The 22,249-nt window shown below is 43.9% G+C and overlaps 1 long non-coding RNA gene across 1 annotated transcript in view; it reads left to right on the top strand.

Annotated features, from left to right (window-relative positions):
- Positions 1–1,374: 1,374 nt before the first annotated feature.
- LOC103005149 (uncharacterized) overlaps positions 1,375–22,249 on the top strand; it is a 41,008-nt gene continuing 20,133 nt past the window's right edge. The window contains exon 1 of the long non-coding RNA XR_450389.1: positions 1,375–1,527. This is a non-coding gene — a long non-coding RNA (uncharacterized LOC103005149). The remainder of the gene's footprint in view (positions 1,528–22,249) is intronic.

The raw sequence follows: 22,249 nt of genomic DNA on the forward strand, positions 1-22,249 counted from the left end.
ACCATGGATAAGGTGTTTAAATTCTCTGAGCCTCAGATTTCTCAGCTGCAAAATGAGGAAAACAATAACCTCACAGAGCCCCTCTGTAGATACCCTGGAACCATGTGTAGTAGTGACAAGCTCCTTTTGTGACATCTACCTGCAATCCTTCCTGCAGCTCCTGGGGAATAGGGTCATTTTTGCAAGAAGCCCATACTTTTGATCTTGGACAAACATTTTGATGGAGTTTTGGATCATGTAAAGGGGACACCCAGCTCCTGTTCCCAAATGGTAAAGTTGAGAAAATGAGAAGAGAAACTGCTTTGTACTGGGAATGCTTCTCAGTGGATAATTTTCTGGATGGTGCAACATGGGGGCTGGTTGACGTGGGGAAAATGGTTTGTTTTATTTCTCTGTTTATTTGTTTCTCCTTCTTACTGGTCCAGGGATAAAGCTGAGGTGCCCAGATGGAGAAGCACTCCAGAAAATGACTTGAATAATGATGGCAAGACTGATGAGGAGACTGGAGGTGGAGCATTTTTCCTCCCCTTTTTATTAGTCTAAAAAGTTTTGAAAGGATAGACGCACATGGTCAAAGGCACTCCCTGGTAGGGGGATGCCTGCAATATGGTGGCAGGTGGAGAAGGGGCGGCCTAAAGAAGGGGGGTCAGAGAGGCTCCCCATGGAGACACAACTGATGGTCTTCAGGAGCCATGATGCCCTGAATTCAGTTGACGTATTTTTTTTCCTTTTTTCATGTTTTCTCTTCTGATTATTCTCAAATCCTCACCAACATTATGCGAATTGTTTAGTCCTTCCTGGTCTTACCAAGTACTAGGAAATTACATCAGAGCCAATGTTTATACTTGGGGCAAAGAGCTGCGGGGAGAGTGCGGCTGTGGCAGTGTGAGGCGGGAGCAGGGGAATGGCTGGGGCGACCCTCACCCGCACAAGTGGCCCTTCCGGAGCACCTCAGCTTGGGAACCTGCTGGAAGGACAGGCTTCCTGGAGTCAGTTGCCCAGGAATGGAGCTTGAACTCTGGAGTTGGGAGTTGTTTCTGTTTTGCAGAGCTAATTGGTCACCTCCTCCCCGCTCTGGACTCTGAGAAATAGACACAAGGGTCAAGGTGCAGGGTCAGCGGTCCTGCTGACGAGGCAGCTGGCACCAGAATGAGAGTCTCATTCTGCACCTTAGTCTAGCTGTCAGCTGCCTGAGCGGAGAACTGGGTCTGCAAGTCACCCTGGGCTGCTGGCCTGGAGCATCACAGTGCCCTCACCTGACAACAGGAGGGATCAACAGCCCTAACTAGTGAAGCCACCCCTCACCTCCTCCTGTTACAAAGGGATGGACCAAGGGAAGACACATTCCTGCCAGCCTGCCCATCAGACAAACCAGTCGTCCTAAGAGGGAGCCTAGGAGAGGGTGAAGCAAAGGGCAAAAGATTTCTTCCTAACACCTTGGAGGAGAGAGAGAACGGTTTCCCCGTGTGTATTAAGATTAAAATGATCCTTGAAGGAAGGAGAACCTGGAGACGTATACTTACAATGGTAAGTTATGAGAGGCAGCTAAGGGACGGGTTAAAAGCACACACACAGGAATCATCCTGGCTCTGCTACTTGCTAGCTGTGTGGCCTTGGGCATGTTACGTAACGTCTCTGGAACTAATGTTCTCATCTGTAAAATGGGGTTTGATAATAACATCAACTTCAACTTTTGTTGGATTGAATCTGCGTTGTTATAAGGATTAACTAAGTTAATATGTGTAAAGCTACCAGTTCAGTGTTAACTCATTGCTTTTATTCTTACGAATGCCTATGTGCTCAACCCAATCCCTGGCACACAGCTGGCAGCGGTAAATGGTGGTTGAATCCACTATTTTATCTTTGAGGTGAAAATCATCACTAGATATCCTGACAGTGAGAGGGAGTGGTCAGTGGGAAGAGCCATGGTTCTGGGCATGGTCTACTTTTCAGAGAAAATGTAACATTGTTCCAATAATAGCATTTGGAGAGAAACTCCTTTCCCAAGTGGGGCCAGTGATTTACTCTCCAACTGTGAGTATAGATCGTTGCTAATGCAGTGTATGTGACCCTAGCCCTTCTAAACTTTTAGTGTCTCTGGGTTTTAGCAATCCCTGGCCTCTCCTAAAATTCTGGAAAGTGGGCCTGTCTCTCCTGCCCTTCCTTCCAGCTCCTCCCTGCAGCCCTCTAAGGAAATGGCAGCCCCTGGGTAGAAACTGTGAGCTCTCAGAGCCCTAGCCAACGAGAGGCTGGACTCAGCTCGCCTGCTTCCTTACGGAGCGCAGGACGAGGCAAGAGGCCAAGGCGATTTCCTCTCTTTTACTGCATCGTGAAAAAGCATCTCATTCTACACGTGACACCTCTTGGGTGCTCATGCCCAGGCCATGATTAGCAGATACTCATAAAGGCCTGTGGTCCAGCTGCCAAGACCCACCTGTCGGAGAAAGTGAGGCCTGCGACAGAGAGCCCTTCCCACAGCCTCGAAGGCTTGTTCTGTTGAAAGCACCCCTTTTCCATCTGGGGAGAATCCAGGGCCTCCTGCCCCTTGCTGGCTTGGCTTCCTGGCTGCCTTTTCATCTTCTCAAAGAGAAGCCTGCCCCCCCAAGCCCAGCCCCCAGACTCTACCAAAAAAAAAGATCTCATTCTCTGACTGAATCACAGAAGTACTGAGCTAGGAACTTTGGAAATTGTCCCGTAGTAAAAACTTTTCATGTTATTTTTGGGGAAAATGAGGCTCAGAGACATCAAGCGACTTCCCAAGGGTCACACCAGAGAGGAATGGTAGAGGAGGAATTAGAATCTAGACCTCCTGACCCTCAGCTGAGGGATCCATTGTCTGCACTCCACCAACCATCACTCAGACCTCCTTCTTGACTGAGTGTTTCTTGTGTCAGAGCCAGCCAAGAAATACCTGCTGAGAGGGGCCACGAGTTCCCAGACTGGCCCTGGAGCATCTCAGGTCATCACCGGAGCTGTCGTTTGCCTGTTCAGTTCTGCAGGGGCACCCGGGAGGGGACGAGGGGATTCAGTACTGTGGTCATCAGCAGAGCCCCCCGTGCGCTCTTGACAAGCAGACGACTTGTAATCACTAGGAGACTCAGATGGAATTAGGGCCGCTGGACACAGCCCCTGTGGGTGACCAGCACAGGCCACTCCTCTTCCAGCCTAGAGAGAGCACAGGGTAAAGGAAATGGCATGGCAGGGGTTCGGGCATGGGACAGGCCACCTTCTAGCTGGGTGACATTTGGCTGTACAATTCTCTCTGAGATGCATTTTAACAATAAGAGTAAAAATTGCTGGTATCATAGGCTGTTGTGAGGATTAAAAAAGGGATTCTTCATAGATATGCCTAGCATGGAGCCTGACTCATGGTAAGCACTCAGTACGCAGTTATTACCATTATTATTATCCCTCCTACTTGTACAAAATCAGACAAATCACAGCCTATCTGAGCCTCAAATTTTTCATCTAAGTGAGATTATTCCTACCCCAAAAGTTGGTGGAGAAGCACTCAGTGGGTTCTCCAGTCAGCACTAGTTTCCTTCTTTCCATGTAGCAAGTGTCTTCTGGACAGAAGGAAGTGCAAGTCAGCTGGACGTTAAAGCTCAAGCTCTGTTATTCCCACCATGGGTGCTAAATATCTGTATCTATATCTATCTATATCTATATCTATATCCGTATCTATATCTCTATCTGTCTCTATAGCTATTTCTAGATGACATACATGCTGCCAGTCTTTCCCTTTTTAAAACAAAACGAATGGGCTTCCCTGGTGGCGCAGTGGTTGAGAATCTGCCTGCTAATGCAGGGGACACGGGTTCGAGCCCTGGTCTGGGAAGATCCCACATGTCGCGGAGCAACTAGGCCCGTGAGCCACAACTACTGAGCCTGCGCGTCTGGAGCCTGTGCTCCGCAACAAGAGAAGCCACAATAGTGAGAGGCCCGCGCACCGCAATGCAGAGTGGCCCCCGCTTGCCACATCTAGAGAAAGCCCTCGCACAGAAACGAAGACCCAACACAGCCAAAAATGAATAAATTAATTAATTTAAAAACAAAAAAACAAAACAAAAAGAACCATTCAATTGTATCTGAAAAAAGATGCAAGCTTTTTATAAACCTCATAACAGAGTTTAAAGATAAAAGTAGTAAAATAACCCCACATACTACTGCTCAGAAATAACCCTTATTGAGAATAAACATCATTGCTGTTATCTTTGTATTTGTGTACATAGACAGAAAAACAGATATCTAAAAACACTTTAATAAAAATGGGATCATTCTAAATATTGTTTTAAAATCTGAAGTACTACCTTTAACTTTCCTGGAATTAACAGAAGAAAATATGCCAGAGTCAAACTACAGATTATTGAATACATGCTTCCCCACTGTAGCATAGTATTTCATGAAAAATCCTTTTAAGGTTGATCAAAGTGATTATGGATACATCAAGAGGTGGCAGCCATTGTTTCTTTTTAAACTACATGTTTCAATTTTAAGTATCAATTGTGTTTGGGCTGTGAAAGGTTAGGACACTAGTACTCTCACATCTCTTCCAGCTCCCCTCCCCACACAATTTGAATTTTGTTAGCTACATAATTCGTTTTACATTGTTCAGATGTACGGCTCCGACTAAAAGCTCTGTTAACTAGAACGGTTCCCACATTTCATGCAACTATTCAATCCCAGCTCTCCTGACTGACTTACCTTCTATGGGGTGGGGACAGATAATAAAGAACAAAAGAGTAAAACATATGGTATATTAAAAAGAGATGTGTGCTATAGAATAAAAGCAACAAGTAAGGCAGAGGAAAGGAGATGCAGAATGCTGGGGTGGGGTGGAGCTCCTCCCACCAGAGTCAATAAGGCGGTCTGGGCAGGCTTCATTGAGAGACAGTACTTAATATTAGTATGCATATTAAATAGATATATTGCCTACCACTAGGGCTCCCTCATGGTGTTTTCCTTTCCTTTTTCCCCCTTCTTTGTTTCTTAATTGGCAGAATGTCACTGTCACACAGTTTTGTTCAAGAAGGGCTCATGGGTGCTGTATTCCTGGGTTTTTCAGGTTTGAGAAAGTCTGTTTCTTTTATATTTAACAATGTTCTTGTGTGGCTACAACATCCTGGGGTGCACTTTCTTTCTCTTAGATCATCGTGAACACTGTCTTTTGGCATTAACTGTTGCTGTGGAGAACGCTGAGGCGAGCTTGATTTTAACCCCTTGTAATGATCTGCTTGTCCTGACTGAATGTTTGAAGTGTCCTTATTTAACTAGGATAGATCTATCTTGAGCTGTCAGTATTAAATTTTCCAAGAACATGGTATGTCTTTCAATTTGCATAATCAATTCTTTCCTTTATTTAGATAACTTTAAAAAGTGTTACCTTGGGGTTGGATATTTCTTACTTTTTATTTATTAGACTTTAAAAAAATCTATTAGCTTCTCTGTACCTGTTTCAAATATCTTTGTTTTAATCTGCATTTGCCGTGATTATCTCAATGTCTCCTCCATATAAATAATTTATTTTCAGTGGAATATACCTGTTCCTTGCTCTAATTTTTGTATTAGCTCTATAATGATATGGTTTGTCTCCTCAATTTGTTTCCTTAGATCCTCAATCTCCCGTTTTGTTTTTAATCTCATTATCTTGTCTTTCAGCCCTACTGCTCCTGAATTTATATTCTTATTAAGATGTCCTATAGCATGAAAGAACTGTGAAGAATTTTCTTTTCTTTACTATTTTTTTCTCCTAGGTTGGTTCTTTGCATCTCTCTCTCCCTCCCTTCTTTCCTTTCTTCCTTTTCCTTCCTTTCTTCCTTCCTCTTTCCCTCCCTCCTTCCTTCCCTCTCCTGCCTCACTTTCTTTCTTCTTTCAATAACATGTCTGCATAGTTCTTTCATAAATAAGAGAGAAATTTTTATGATGCTGTTTCAACTCCCCAACATAACATTTGTAGAAGCTCATTATAAAGTGTCTGATTCCGTTTCTCTGCCTTAGAAAGTACCATCTGGGGAATATATTTGAATCTATCTCTCTGAAAGAGGCTGTTTCCCTGTCCAGTATAGTGAATTGAGACTTAGATCGGGAACTCCATGGGGCATCCTGACTGGCTGGAAGGCTTGGACATAGACAGTGGGGGAAATGCTAGGGCTACACTACAGGAGCGCAAAGAAACTGACCTGAGGGAACCAGGAATCCAATTTGTAGTATCCAAACTGAAAACTTAGGATCAGTATCTACAGAGGCTGAGAGATACAAACTGGTGTTTCGTCCAGGCTCTGCAACTCACTGGTTTTATAATCTTGATCCTCCGTTTTCTCATCTGTACAAGGGGGTTGACAATGGTAGCTCCCTCATAGAATTGTTGTGAGGATCAGATGAGGCAATGAAAGCAATAATGACCTCAGTGCTGACAGCTTTAATAAATGCTAGTATTTTCTATCACTATAATTAATGGTACACAGAGCTCTGACAGGCATTGATATCAGAGAACGTCTAATCAGAAGGTAGCGCTGAGCAGCAGAAATATGTGTTAAAAGTGACACAAAGTTAGTTTGGTGCCAGCCACAGTATTTAAGGCTGTTGGTTAATCATTCACCATAGGACCCCATACTGTGGCTGGGAGACCAGGGAGCTCAAACTCCCACCTCCATGGTGCTGGTGAGAGGTCAGAGAAAAGGAGGCACCTATGAGAGCTAGATAGAGTGACTTGCCGTGGTCTAGTGGTTTTCAAAATGTGGTCCCCAGACCAGTGGCATCATCACCTAGGAATCTGTCAGAAATACAGATTCTCAGGCCCCATTCCACACCTACTCAATCAGAAACTCAGGAATTGAGATCAGGAAATTTGTGCTTTAATAAGCCCTCCAAGTGATTCTGATGTCCTTTTAAGTTTGAGAAGCATTCTGCCTTCTCTTATTGGGCTACTGTTTGGGGAATTGAGTGGCCAGGATGGGAAGGCAGTAACCCTGGAGTACCTTGGCTAACATCTTGGAAACTTGAAGTAGGCTGGGACACTGTAGGCAGAATTAGACTGAGTTGTGCTTGTTACTAGCAAAAAAACATTTTTTTTAAAAAACATTTTAATAGGCATACAGTCAACCTGTATATTTATTCTCCTAAATATACGTCTTATCTGTATCATCTGCATAGATGAGGACACTACTATGCTTACCTAATTTTTTAGTGAACTATAATTTTGATTATAAAATGATAAAATATAGAAAAACATTTGACTCCCATAGTTAAGGTAAAAATCTGGAGCTTAACATGAAACCAGAGTATCATTTGCCACCTGGTGGCAGCCTACCCTATTGACAGGTTTCCACAGCAATAACTACAGAGATCTCAAAGATCTCAGAGACATAAGAATTGGGGTGGCATCTTGGGTCTGAAGAAAGTAGGGGAAGGTTTCCCCTCCTGTCAGATCACTGTGTTTCCCTCCAGAGAAGTGGGTTGGGGTGGGGGGGGGGAACATGGATGTTAGACTCAAACAGAACTGGGTTAGAACAACCTTTGGAAAGGCACCAAATGTCTCTGGGCCTCAGTCTCCTCATTTTGAAATGCAGATGATAGTACAATAATGCTTCCAACTCCAGATTATTGTGGGGGTCAAATGAGGGAATTGGTTGGAAACAGCTGGACGTGTTTGGAAAACTGTTAAGAGCTGCCCAGATGTGAGTTGCTTATTATTTAGGTTTGAAACTTGGTCTTTGATTGTGGAATGTAATGTACTCTGTTGGAAGAATTCTAGATATTAGCAAGCAGGTGGAGAAGGTATTTGGTGTTTGGGTTTGTCTTGAAAAATTTTTTTTAAAAACAAGGACCTGGGGGAGGGATAGTCTGCCCTGCGATTACCCCAACTCTAATTTAGGAAGGAAAGAGGCATGACCAACTCTATGCCCCGCTGAGCTGATGGGCAAGAAGACCAAGAATCTTGGCTGTGAGCCATTCTGCTGCTTCTTGTTCCTGTGCTGTCTCAACTCGGGGGAAAGAAGGATGGGGAGAAGGGGAGGAGACTGGATGGGAGTTTAAAGAGACAAAGGTGGGAATGAGAAAAAGGGGGAGAGAGAGAGAGGGAGAGAGAGGAGGGCAAGACAGAGGGCAGGAAGGGAGTTAGTAGCAGAGAGGATCAGAGAGAAGAAAGAGAACTTGGAGGAAACCAGGTTAAAAGAGGGCTCAGATGGAGGGAAGAGGGAAGAGCATGTGCCTGGTGTTGTGACCTTAGTTGGTTCTAGGCCTTTCCAACTGGCAGCACGTTCTGTGAGTCTGCTTTTGCAACTGAAACTCTTCTTTCTTCAGGGACCCTGTGCTTTTGTACCCGTGAAGTGGCTGGATTCAATGTGCTCAGTGAAAGAGAAGAGTCATACATTGCTGGAAAAAGAGACCAGATGTCTTTGAAATCATCTAAATTGTCTCTATTTTTAAAAAAATTTACTCTTTCCATTGCTGCCAGATCTGAAAGTCCAATTTGCCAGGATAATATATCCGGTGTGGATAAAGATTTCCAAACTTGAAGTGTTTGTCACTTAGCAACCCAGAGGTGTGAAGGGCTCACTTGGGCTCAGCCATTGAACCTTTCGGGGGATGAAGCTGCCCCCAGCTGTGGGGGACACGCTGGCAAGGAAGGCGGCCTCCCTCAGGCCCTGGGCCCACTGTCCCTCCCCTTCCAGATTTCTTCCCAGGTACATGAGGCTAATAAAACATAAACAGAGGAAGAAAGGGAAGCAGGGAGAGAAGCAGAGAGAAAGGGAGCCACCTAAAGACCAAAGTCCCAGGGATGGAAGGAGTTGAAAAGAAAAACACCAGTTGTGCCTATGACTTGATCCTTGGTCTACAGCACACATCCGGATAACTACTTCTCAAGTGGTGTGGAACAAGAAGAGTTTTGTTCTTTCACAAAGGCTTTTTTAATATTAACTTTTTAAAAACCATGCACAGTATCATTATTGCTATTTTCCCTGCTGTTTAGGAAGAATGCTTTCAGTCCCTACGTGGTGGGTTGAGCACTTCTCTCCTCACTGACCCAGAACTCAATCAAAAGTTTGAGGCCTCAAGTTCCAATGGAGACTTGTCTCTCCACTCAACTAGGTCCTGCCGGGGACTGGGAAAAGGAAAGGTGGACATTGTAGATGTTCCCTCATTCCCACTCCTTCTCTTGGTAAGTACTCTGACTGTGGGCCCAGTTTCCATCTTCCTGCCTCTACACAGTTCTTGCACTGGCACCAAAGGTGACTCTACACCTAGGGCTATGGTCCAGACCTAAGCTAGCATGTACAATTCCACCTTCTGGCCGTAGTTATTGGTTCAGGGACAGGCCTGTAAGCTCCTGCTGGCTATTGAGCTACAAGAGGAGGAATTTGCTAAGGATTCCTAGGAGAGCTCTTCCTCACACATCTGGGAGAAATTTCTGGGTGTGGTCCTTTTTTGTTCTCTCTGGATGCTTACACCCATTCTGGGGACCATGAGAGGGAGATAGCCTTAGGGTAAAGCTGACTCTATGAAGGGCAGGGTGAAGAGAGAGGAAACAAATGAACAAATTCTTGGTTAGGCCACTGAATCAAACTGCTCCTAAAGCCCAGATTTTTCTTGAATCTCCAGTTATATAAACCAATAATTTTCCTTTATTGTATAAGCCAGTTTGAATTGGGTTTTCTGTTACTTAGAAGCAAACATTCCCTATTGATACAGTAACATTTATTGAGCACCTACTTTATGCCTGACACTCCATGAAATGCTTTTATGTGTATTAGTCTCACCTAATCCCCATGGTAACCTGGCAGAGAAGGCATAACGTCTCCATTTTTCAGTTGAGGAGAACTCCAGTTTTAATACTGAAGTGGTTTGTGGCAGAGCTGGAGTTTTCACCAGCAGTCTGACTGCAGAGCTCAGGCCCGCCCCCAGGCTCAGATTCTCAGCTGGCAGCAGAGGACATCTGCTCTGAGCAGAGGTGGCAGGGAAAGCTGAGGGTGAGGGCAAGTCTGAGCTGTCAGGATTGACAAAGGCCAAGACGAGGGCCTTAAGTAGAATCTGCAGCGGGTTCAGATGAGCTGGATTGTTCCGGGTCCTCATGTGGCACACTGTCTTCAGATACCACATGCCCCGCGCCCCCCGGCCCCCCCCCCCACCGCTATGTGCAGGCCACAGCTTGCTTTAAATGTCAGCTTTCTGGACACCATGAGGAATAACAACTTAATGACAACTACTCATCCCTATAAACATATGAAAAGGCTTGTGAAATTTTATTTTACTTAACTCATGTTTCCTAAATTAATGTCTTCCTTTCAATCTCCCTTTTCCAAGTCAAGACAAATTAGCAAACCCCTGGAATGACAAGACCATTGGGACATGAAAATACTAGTTAACCTTCACAAGATATTTTCTCTGTGCCAGGCACTCTTCCAAGTGCTTTCCATATGTTCCGTGTATGTTACGAGGCAGTGTGTTGTCCACCCCCCTTCATCGCAAATGTGGACATGGAGGCTCAGAGAGGTTAAATAGCTTGGCCAAGGTCACACAGCTAGATCCTGTGCTCTCAACCCCTATGCTATATTGCCTTTTCATATGGACAGAATGAACAAAACCTCCTGCCAAGGTTCTTGGCAAACAGGACATAATAGATCTAGTGATAGATTGGGCATGCCTGACTCTAAGTACCAGAATAACACCATTCGGTATGGAAATGGACTGGGTGTGGCTTTGAAGTTGTGAGACTGATTTTTTAAAAACACAATACATCTTATAATTCATATTACTGCCGTACTATTAAAAGTTACCCTCCCTCCCCATACCCTCACTTTTGAAAGAAAGAAAACCAGAAAAAGACTATATAAAAATCTTGAAAAAGAAAATGATGAGAAGAGACTAGCACTGCCAGACATTAAATATACTACAGAGCAGTAATAATTAAAGCCGTGTGGCCTGTGAATGAAAATAAACAAGTAGATCAGTGCAAAATAACAGAAAGCTCCTCAATACTATTATTTGGTATATAATAGAAGTAGTATTTCATGTGTGGAGGGCTGGGCAAAATGTGGTACCTAGAAGCATATTAATTTGGACTCTTTCCTCTTACCATAGACCACATTAAATTCTAGAGAGGTTAAAAATAAAATATAAAAACTAAGGCCACAAAATATGGGAAAATTTAGGATACGGTTAGGGAAGTCTTTCCTGAATATTGCATCAACAGCAGAAACTATTAGCAAGTTTATAGATTTCACAATATGAAACAAATATTTCTCTATAGCAAATATACCATAGAATATATGAAAGACAAAAGGTTCATAGCCTTAGCATATAAAAAACTCATAAAATCAGTAAGATAAAATGGTGAACATAGCAATATAAAAAAATGTCAGGCCATTTTCATCAGTTGTTAATGGAAGTATGCTAGCTTTGAAATTAAGCTAGCTTTCTGAAGAGAGAATAGATTAAATAAATGACATCTCTCCATTCAAAGAACATTTAACAGTGATTAATAAGGATGGTATAGATGTATATTGCTGACATCAAAACATGTTCTTGATCTGTTGTTAAGTGGAAAAAGGAAGTTACAAGTATGTATCAAAATATGATCATATTTGTGTATAGATGTAACCTTTTCCTCTAAGTATAAAAATGCTTGGCAAGCAATTTACATAAAAGTAAATATATTTGTTGTGTGTGTGTGTGTGTTGTGTGTAATTCTATGTTTTCCAGTATTTTCTAAAATAAATATGCATTTCTATGTAATAAATTTAAATACATTACAAATTATTTTGTATGTATCAAATATTACATGATAAAAAACAAACAAAAACTGAAGATGTGCCTATAAACAACAAGACCATTTTTCCCTTTTTCTGGCCTGAGTGACTTTGGCCCATTAGGTTGCAAGGAAGAGCATGAGCTTGGAAAGCCCACTGACCTGGGTTAAAATCTCAGTTATTACATACCAGGTGTAAGATTATAGGCACACTGCTTAACCTCCCTGAGACTCAGTGTTCTCACCCACAAAATGACAGTAATATTTACCTTACATGATTATTTTGTGGAATACATTAAAATGATAAAATGTCTAGCTCAGTGACTGGCACATAGATGAGTCTTAATAGATTGCAACAAATATTATCATCCTTTGATACTCAGCTCCAGTGCCTCTCTGGATGTCTTCACCAGCTACCCCAGACAGTTCATTCTTTACTGAGTGTTTTCTTATAGCTCTTTATGGACACCGATTACTCACTCTGCTTTGACCCATTAGATGTGAGCTCCTGGAAGTCAGGGATCAAGTGAGCTTACCTCTGGGTCCTAAGTACCTAGGTCAGTGCTTGGAACATAGTGGGGCCACATGAAATAATTGTTGAATGAATAACAGAATAAACGAATAACAATTATGATCAATGACAGCAAAGTTTTAAGTAATCATTTCCCTAAGGGAGTAATTTTGGAGGCTTACACTTACTCACTGGTATGCATAAAAAACTACATGAATATTATTTTGGAATCTCATTTCATAAAGAAATTTGATTATAAGATTTCATAAGGAAATGGGATTATGTAATAGATATGATATAATATATAACAATAGTGATTGCAAATATTTAACACTTAACTGTGTACCTGGCAATATGCTAGGCACTATATATATAATATTTATATAATGTATACTACTTATATAGTATATGTAATATTTATATAATATATACTACTTATATAGTATATATTATATATATGTATAAAATTTCATTTATTACTTTCAAAAGGTACACAGTGAAGGAAACTGATGACTAGAGAGTATAAGTCACTTGCCTCCAGTATCTAGAAGTGGCAGAACCAGGATTTGAACCCGAGTCTTTCTGGCTGATTCAGGATCCTATGCTCTTAACCATGACCCTCTCCAGATAACATTTTAATGGCTTCACTGAGAAGAATGATGAAGGTTCTGTAGCAGCTGGCCCAATGGGCCTCAACAGCACTCTGGAGAAGCCTACAGTGGTGGAAAATGAGGAAGAGGAAACGGGTTATGCTAAGAAGAGATAAGAGGCAAGAATGATGGCAGGGAGGAGGCGGGAAATGATGGGGAGAAACAAGACAGGATGCTAGATTGAATGGAAAAAGTCTCCATTGACTGCTGTGGCCTGCCATGTTGGGAGGAAGCATTTTTATTATTTGGGCAAAATTGTGAAGCAGGTGATACTTATTGCATAATCAAAGCAGAGATGAAAGGTATGTAAATGGATTTTGTTTAGTTTCATAGTTTAGAAAAAATCAACCTTTATTGAAATAAATATATTGATTTGTTTTTAAAATTTTAAAATTTTTTATTTTTAACATCTTTATTGGAGTGTAATTGCTTTACAATGGTGTGTTAGTTTCTGCTGTATAACAAAGTGAATCAGCTATATGTATACATATATCCCCATATCCCCTCCCTCTTGATTTGTTGTGTTGAATTAAAGCAAATTGACTGTCCAGGAAAATCTTGGCAGGAGGAAGAGGTCTTTTACCTCCCGTCCCCACCAGCCCTAACCTTCCCCCCACCCCATAAGGCTTTTCGGTGTTCTATTTCTGCTAATCCTTGCTAAGAAGTAACTGGTGAGCAAGAGGTTAGCTGAAGGGGTCTCAAGGTGTGACCTTTCCCAGGGGCATTTGCATGTTAATAGAGGATACTGGGAACCCAGGAATAGCTTCCAGGTCTCAAATGAAAGCAGTCCTGAAGGTGGAGGAGAGGGGTGGCTCGGACCCCCAGGGGCCCTGCTGTGTAGGCCATGTTGAGTCGGCCTGAGTGGATGGCCGCTGGTCTGGGCTTCCCTCCAGCTGCTTTTACAAAGAAATGGTTTGGAGAAGAACAAAGCCATTGTGTTTATTCTCCCGCGAGTTCTCCACTGCCAGGGCTGTGTGCTTGGTGCCCAGCTCGGAGAATCTGGACCCAGTAGGCTTTGCTTAATGGTAATTCACTGAATGATTGAAGAACAACCTCCCCACTCCCCACACCACACACACACACCTTGAGCCCTGTTGCGCATGAGCCCCTTAGGCCCAAAAGCCCGGACCCAAGACCTGGGCAACTTCTTTCTAGCGATAAGAACATTGCCAAGAAGAAATTTCTACCATTTGCATTTTATTATTTTCCTGCCTTATAACTAGAAAACCTCAAAACTTGTGCTGAATTGCATGACCTCACTGACCATGTTTCATGTTCGTCGTTGAACTGTGGTTAAAGCAATCTCCTTCTTAAGTACGGCCCAACTGCAGAAGAGGAAATTCCTACATGGACACGATCTCATGCACACGCAGACTTCAGGGTCCTGGGGCGGGGAAGGGGGCGGGGGACGGATGCGGAGAGAGCAGTGAGGACAAGACTACTTTTCTGTTTGGCTGAATTCATCAAAAATCTCCAAACCCCATACCAAACATTCATCACTAATTAAATCCTAGCACCATAATTCAGAGAAAACAATTACAGCATTTAGAATTTTTAAAGGAACTATTATTGCTGCCTCGGCCCTTTTAAAAATTATGCTCCCCAAAGGACAAAATGTGATCCATTAATATGTATGTATTATTACTTTTTTTGTAAGGGGAAGATTGCTGATGCCTGTGAATATGGAAGCATTTATCGGTGCCGACAGCCGCTTTGTTGACTTGCAGTTTTAAGTGCAGTATTTTCTAGAATCTAAAAGGCTATAACATTAATTACCTTTTTGCTTCTAGCTGGTGGCCTGCTAGGTTCTGTCCCATCTTCTCTTCTCTTCTCTTACCCTGACACACGGGTAACTGGTTATCCAGGGTAGGGGTTGGTCAGAGCCAGGAGGAGTCAAAACCATTACTGGGAAAGATCATGCAATATTTCATTCAATGGAGGGCAGTTGCCTTTGGTGCCCAGAATGAGTGAGTCCTTGTTTCTCATTTTTCAGTTGAAGCCCCTCATGCTAGTCCCTGAGCAAAAGGCATTCTGAATTCCTAAGTCAAATCTGAGATTCTTCCCTGTCAAGTATCCCCAGCTAAACGGGGGACCCCAGCTCTACTTTTTTCTCTTTCATTTTATTCTTCTTTGCCTTGATAATTTAACGAAGTTATTCAAAGGTGAGTTAACTGAGTCTGGCATCAAGGATCACTGTTAGGATGTCCTGTGTGTGTGGTGTGCGTGTGTGCGGGCATACACAGAGGTGCATGCGTGTATGTTCGTGTGCATGTATACATATATAAAAGCACGACTCAGAAATTTTCATTCGGCTCCCTGATCAGTCTATTGTCACATGCATTTGGCATTCATTATCCGTGAGCCTCCGGCGCCTCTGGTCCTGTGCCCTGGCTAACAGTGATTTGGTTTATAGAGATCATATGGCAGGGAAACAGACCTTGAAAGACAGAGCTCTGAGAAGCACATTTGATGAATTTCCTATGATTTGAGTCTGGGTTTATTCTTCCCTGTGGCGGGGCAGACACCCCAGAGCACACACAGACGGCCTGGGAGCCCAGGGAGGAGTGGAGGCTATGACAATAAGCGCAGTGTTTTTTTCTTCACACGTCTCGGGTTGCATTTCCTATCTGGGAAAAAAGAAAAGGGAGCCTTGTAAAGGATCCAGAATCTGGGCAGGAAACCACACAGAGTGAAGGTTGCCATTGTCATTAGCAATTAATGTAACCGCCAGGGCTGGAAGGAGAAAGCCCTGCCAAGGCGATGGGCGTAGGGAGGGGGTAGGGGCTGCTGGGGGGAAGGGGCTGCTCACCCCCATTCAGCAGCCGGTGCTTGGTTGGAGGACCGAGCAGGACATCTCGCCGGATACTCCCGAGAGACTCCATGGTGCTAAATGTGTTTTATTTTAAAATAAGGTGCCCAGGACTCGATAAGTTTTAAAATGTCTCGGTCACCCATTTTCACTCTCTGGGGCTCCATGACCAATTCCTTAGTCCCCTCGATAAGTGAATTTTTTCTGCCTAAGTGAGTCTGTTGAGACTCATTTCTTCAACAGTATTTACTGAGTGCCTTCTATGTGCCAAGCACTTGGGGTGCTGGTGTTAATCTATAGCATGTGTTGAGTGTATGAGTACCAGGCCCAGTGCTATGTAGTTTCCACTTATTACCTCATTTAAGAATCACTGCAACTCTATGAGCTAGGTTTCTTCTTACCCCATTTTACAGAAGACATAGCTGAGGCTCAGGGAGGTTAATTAACTTGCTCCAGGTCATAAAGGCAATACATGAGCCCAGCTGGGATTTGAGCCCTGGCAAATTTATTTCTTCAGACCTACGCATCCACTCCTTATTTTATGCCTTCAAGGAGCCCACAGTCTAGGCGGGGTTCCAGCAAGTCAATCAGTGATGAAATGACAAGTTGATATGGGCTACGATGAGGGTAAGCTTAGGGCCTCTGGGAGTCCAGAGAAGAGACACCTAATCTAGCCGGGGGGGGGGCAGTCAGGGAAGGCTGCCTGGAGGAGGTGAGTTTGACATTCTTCCTGTCCTCTCTTGTTTCCCAGTGGTGCCTTGGCCACACTAGTCAGTCTGGAAGGAAATGTTAATGTATCAGTATGTCTGCACCGCTTACCCTATAGGTGTTGGGATATTTGGCAGATCTGTCCAGTCGCTGAAAATGTCTGCTTCTTAGGTCCTACTCAGTGAAGTCCCAACTTGGCTGATAAGAGCTGGGACTTCCACATTTCTTCTATACTTTAGATGGATTCAATCTCTCTCCTATTCCTCCTTCCCCCTCCCTACTTCGTCTCTCTTCCTCTTCATCCCTCCCCTCTCTGACCCCACCCTCTTTCTCTTTCTTTCTGGTAGTTTAAAAAATGCCACTTTTCATTAATGTGACCAAAATGTCATCAAGTAGTTTAATGCTCTTTAATGTCCTTGTATCGTTTACATTTTGCGAACAGTGTGGAAATGAATCCCATCTGTGGGTTCAAGAACATCAAAAAAGTTGGACAGGCTATTTAGACGTGCTCCTTCACATTGCATTAGCGTGTACAATGTCAGGGGGCCGAGCCAAGCACGGCCTGTCCGGGCCTCAGCCCGCCCCTTCCCCAGTCTGCGAGGGACAGATCATTTACTGCGGGAACTCAGAGTCAATCCTGGAGATGGGGTCTGGAAGGCTGCCCGGAGGCCCCAGGAAAAGTGTAAAGGCTAAATAAAAAATGAGAAATGATTCAGGAAAATCTCTCCCTTCCTTTCTGGTGCCAAGATGCCCCAACAATAGCTTTTTCATCACTTGGGTAAGAGACTGGTTATAATGCTGTCTGACTTCTTCAAAAGTAATTAACTAGTCTCTCTCTGTCTTTCTCTTTTTCTCTCCTTCCCCCACACTACCCCGGTTCGCCAGGGAAGGAAGTTCTGGGGCCAAAATTAAGCTGACAGTTTGTACAGAGATGTCTATAAACCAAAAATGACTGCAGAGCATCAAGTTCAGGGCCAGCAGAACTCATACCAGAGGTGCTCTCTGGAGGACCCTGAGAGGGTCTCAAAAGCCACACCAGCAGGGTGATGATTTCGGGATGACCGGCTTGCTGTGGCAGCCGGTGAAGGGTGCTGACGCTAGAGTCACCCTGCTGGAATTCTGGCTCCTCTACCTTCTAGGAATATGGTCTTGAGCAAGCGAAGCACTGTGTCTCGGTTTCCTTACCTGCAAAATGTGGGTACTGATTATACCAACCTAATTAAATGAGCTAATGGATGTGAGGCACACAGATCAGTGTCTGGCCGTAATGAGTCCTCGATAAAGGTTAAGGATCAGCTGTTATTAGTTATTTGTGGCCCTGCTCTTGCCACCTCCCTCCCTCCCCCCACCCCGCCACCTACCCTGGGCCCCTTCAGCTGTACTTCCGGGTGGAGTCAGCCCCCCTTCCCTCCCAGCTGAGCTCTCAGCCTGCAAGGGCAGTGGCGAGGGGGAGGGGCAGGGGACCTTGACTCCAAAATATCCTGGCTTATTTCCAGCTCTGAGGAAACCCCTCATTCTAATGCATTCCCTGGAAAGAAAGATGTAGCTTTTCATTTCAGAAAAAAAAAAAAACACACCCCAAAACAAAAGCTTCTTTCTTCCCCTAGACATAGAGAACAGCAAGAGTGGATTTTTAACTGTTAATCATTACAGCGGAATGAATAATAATCCACCTCTCTGAAGGCTCTTAATCAGTAACCAGTATTGTAACCCCCTCCCTTATTTTGCATTTGCTCATATGAATACCTAATTCTAAATATAAACATAAGCAAATAACTTCTGATTGTTATTTCACAATTTTCAAGACAAGGTCATTCTGTTTAAACTTCTAAGGTAAACAAACATGTTCCCTTAATGCAATTACCAGAAGGGCAATTTGCTTCTAAGTTCTTTATAGGATGTGGTTTATAAGATGTGCGTCAGTCAACCTGTTGGTTATTTATGCTGAGGCAACTGGGAGAAGGCCAGGGGGTGTTATATCTGGAGTTCCCTGGAGACTCGTGAGCTCAGCTTATAGAAGCCACCACTCCAGTCTTTGTGCTCAGCCTGGTGGGAACGACACTGGATTCTAAACACCGCCAGGCCTGACTCTAAGACCTGAATCATCCCTTACTTGCTGTGTGATCTTGGAAAAGTCCTGCAGTATCGTCCAGCCTGACTTTTTCCATCAGTATAAAATGGGGCCGGTCAGTGTGTGCCCTGTGGAGCTCTCAGTGTCCTGTCTTTGTGACACTAACATGTGCTCATCTGCAGGCTTCAGTTAAGAAGGTTTTCCTGACCTCCTGACTGGGTTAAATGCCAGAGCCTTCTTGATCCATCCACTTTCCATTTTAACTCTCATAACACTGCTGTTGGCTGGTGGTTTCAGTGCTATGGCTAAGAGCATGGACTCGGGAGCCAAGCTACATGGGTTTGATTTCTGGCTTTGTTACCTGCTGGCTGGTGACCCAGGATGAGTTACCCAACTTCCAAGGCTAATAATAGTATTCTCAAAGGACTATTGTAAGGATTAATTGAGTTAATATGTGTTGGCACTTAGCCTAGTGCCTGACACACAGTGAAGGCTAGGTATTAGAACATCAGCTATTATTTTCTCTTCAATTATTTAATCTCTCTTTAGAACTACACTGAGAGTTCTCGGAGCACAAGGACCATGTCTGCTTCTACTGCCATAGGCCACCAGTGAGCACAGTGCCTGGCACTTGGAAGACTCTCATTATTATTTGCTGAATCGTAGCGAAGTGAAATACACGATGTAAAAATGCTTTGTAAACCACCATGCAAGAAATTTTTTATTATCAGCTCTGGAAAGACTTTATTAGATGAAAGATCTCCAGGGCGCTCTCAGAATTGCTGCTGCTGTTGAATGTAACACAATTTTGACCAGTTGGCTAGTCAGTTTATGAATCACCTCTGTTATCAGTCTTCTCTACGTTTAGTTGTTTCTTCCTGGCTTGTGCTGAGTGGGTCTGCCAGAGAAAACCTTCAGGTTTGCTAATATATTCGACTCAACTGAGGCTGACTGACTGTGCCTTACAGGGCGGGAAAGGCTGCAGACAGGAAGCAGAGTGAGACCCTGTTCCAATCTCATAGCCTAGTAGCGGAGGAAGATGTATGAACCCTGGCCTGGCCATGCATAGTATCTTTTTTTTTAAAGTAGATATTCTTTTATTTTGTCAAAAAAAGGTTACAATTTTCTGTGACTTTCTACATTCACAGAGCAGGCTAACACACAGATTAAATTAATTCTGTTTTATGAAAATCTGCACTAGGGGACAAACTGGAATTTATGCAACAATGCCCTGATTGTTTCAGATGTTTTATTTTTAATTTTCATGCATAGTATCTTATGACCCTGGCCACGGTAATAAAACAATGCCTGATCCAACCTGGGCCAAAGTCCTTCCTCAGGATTTTGCATATGGTGACTGAGAGATGCTAGCTCTCTCTTTTCTTTGGGGTCGAAGGCTGGTTAAATGCAAGCCAGGACATGTCTGGAGGCCATACTTACTATTTCCATGTTGCCTGGAGGGCAACATCCCATCTGATGTAGCCAAGGATTAGGACAACTCATGAAGTAAAATGGGGTGGGGAGTGAGGGAGGGCTTTGGGTGTTCTTTGTTATTGCAGCAAAGCCAGCCTACTCAGCTAATACAAGCTCCCTCTTCTCTAAAGCTCTGTATGATGCCACATAACATGGCCTGAAATTCCTACCCTTTGGAAAGCTTGGGAAATGAGTTAAGGGATTCCAAAGCCATGGAATGTGCAGGAATGTTAAGCAGGGCTCTGTTTGTATCTGTCTTGTTGTTGACACCCAGGTCCCTAATGAGGTCATTTGAACATCTGTAGTGTATCTGCCAGGAGCCAGTTAACTGGAAGTGACATCAGTCACTGTTAGCACAGTGTCTCTTCCCCTTTCTCCCTTGGCTCTGTGCCTTGGGGACACTCAGTCATAGCTCAGAGGTTCTTAGAGCCCAGACATCAAAGGGAGGGATATAGTCATCAGCAGCCCCCTGTGAAAACATTCAACATTTTACTTGCTGCCTCCCAGCCTTTCTGATACTGAAGACCTCTTTTAGTAATCCCTCCCTCTGAGTTTTGAAAGATCAAGTCTTCAAACATAAAGCACTGATTAAGTCATAATCTACTTATTTGCGCATTCCCTATTAACCCACCTTCATATATAGTACTGATCAGATAACACTAACAACACGGAATTGATATATTGATAATTTCAGACCAAAGAAATTTTAGTTTGGCTAGGTGGGCTTAACTATAGTAAGAGGAGGGTTTCCAGTAGGTCTTTTATTTTATTTTTAATTTACTTTCAAAACTGAGAAATTACTGTTAGACCTTTTAAATGAATGAAATAGCCCAGAAATCACTACCTTTGAGCACCTGAAAAATACATGAGATCTAAAATGGCCTTATACTCTGCCATTAATGCCTCTGGGGCCTGGGGGCCAATGTACAAGGCAGTTTGCACACTCACTGTGGGCTGGGCCTAGGCCAGGGGCTTTAGAGTCGTAATTCCTTTTACTCATCCCCAAGCCCTGTGGTAGAACCACAGGAGTGTCCCAGCAGGGCTAAGCTTTGGCATTCTTCGTGTAGCTCTTAGCTCCTGGGGATGAGGGGCAAGGGAAGCCAAGAGCCCCCCTCAAGAAGAACCTAGTGCCCACCCTGAGCAGAGGATGTACTCATAAGGAGCCAGGGTGCAGCTGGTCTGAAAAGAAAGGCTTGGTGTCCCCTCCCAGGTTGTGTGTATGTGTGTTTTTGCACGGAGGAGTTGGATTCCTTATAAATATTTCTCGCCTCGAGGTTTTCACTATTTCTATCAACACAAGTCACCAGGCAAATATGCTGTGACTTAATGGAAATTCATGTTGGAAATCTTTATTTCAGAGATGAGGAAATGGTGACAGGGAAGAGCTCTGAGGTGCCAGAGGTCACACATCAAGCAGGGAAAAGTTATTTCTCCCAGAGCTTTTGGTTCCAAAGCCCATGTTCTTAGAACTGGGTAGAGTGGCGGGGCCAGGTGAGCCCACAGAGACTATCTGGCCCAACTTCCTCATTGTGCAGATAGAGAAACTGAGGCTCAGAGAGGGTATACCCATGACCAGGGTTCCAGTTAGTTCATAAAAGAGCCAGGGATAGAACCCAGGTCTCCTAACTCCAATTCCAGTGCATCTAAAATTTTTGAATGACCATCAGAGATGAATGGAAACTTAGAGATTCATTCATTCATTCATCCAACCAACCAACCTTCATTCCTCATTAGAAATGAGGAAGCCTTGCCCAGATGTCTCCTTCAGCCAAGTCTCATTGTCTAGAATTGCACCTCATGCTGAAGTCTAACCAATGCACTGGTCAGGGAACTAGGACCAACCATTCTCCTGATCGCCACGCTCCTGTATCCACCTGCTGACTACTTAACATCTGCACCTCGGTGTGTAGTAGGCACCCCAAACCCAGCACGTATCAACCCAAGCTCTGGATCTCTTCCCACTCAGAAATGCTCCTCCTCGGGTGTTCTTTTTTGTTTTAATTTTAAATTTATTTATTTATTTATTTTTGACTGCATTGGGTCTTTGTTGCTGTGCGCGGGCTTTCTCTAGTTGCGGAGAGCGGGAGCTACTCTTCGTTGCGGTGTGCAATCTTCTCATTGCGGTGGCTTCTCTTGTTGTGGAGCAGGGGCTCTAGGTGCGCGGGCTTCAGTAGTTGTGGCTCACGGGCTCAGTAGTTGTGGCTCGTGGGCTCTAGAGCGCAGGTTCAGTAGTTGTGGCGCACGGGCTTAGTTGCGCCGCGGCATGTGGGATCTTCCCGGA

This window comes from Balaenoptera acutorostrata, chromosome 9 (genome assembly GCF_949987535.1).
Source record: "Balaenoptera acutorostrata chromosome 9, mBalAcu1.1, whole genome shotgun sequence".
Classification (NCBI taxonomy): domain Eukaryota; kingdom Metazoa; phylum Chordata; class Mammalia; order Artiodactyla; family Balaenopteridae; genus Balaenoptera; species Balaenoptera acutorostrata.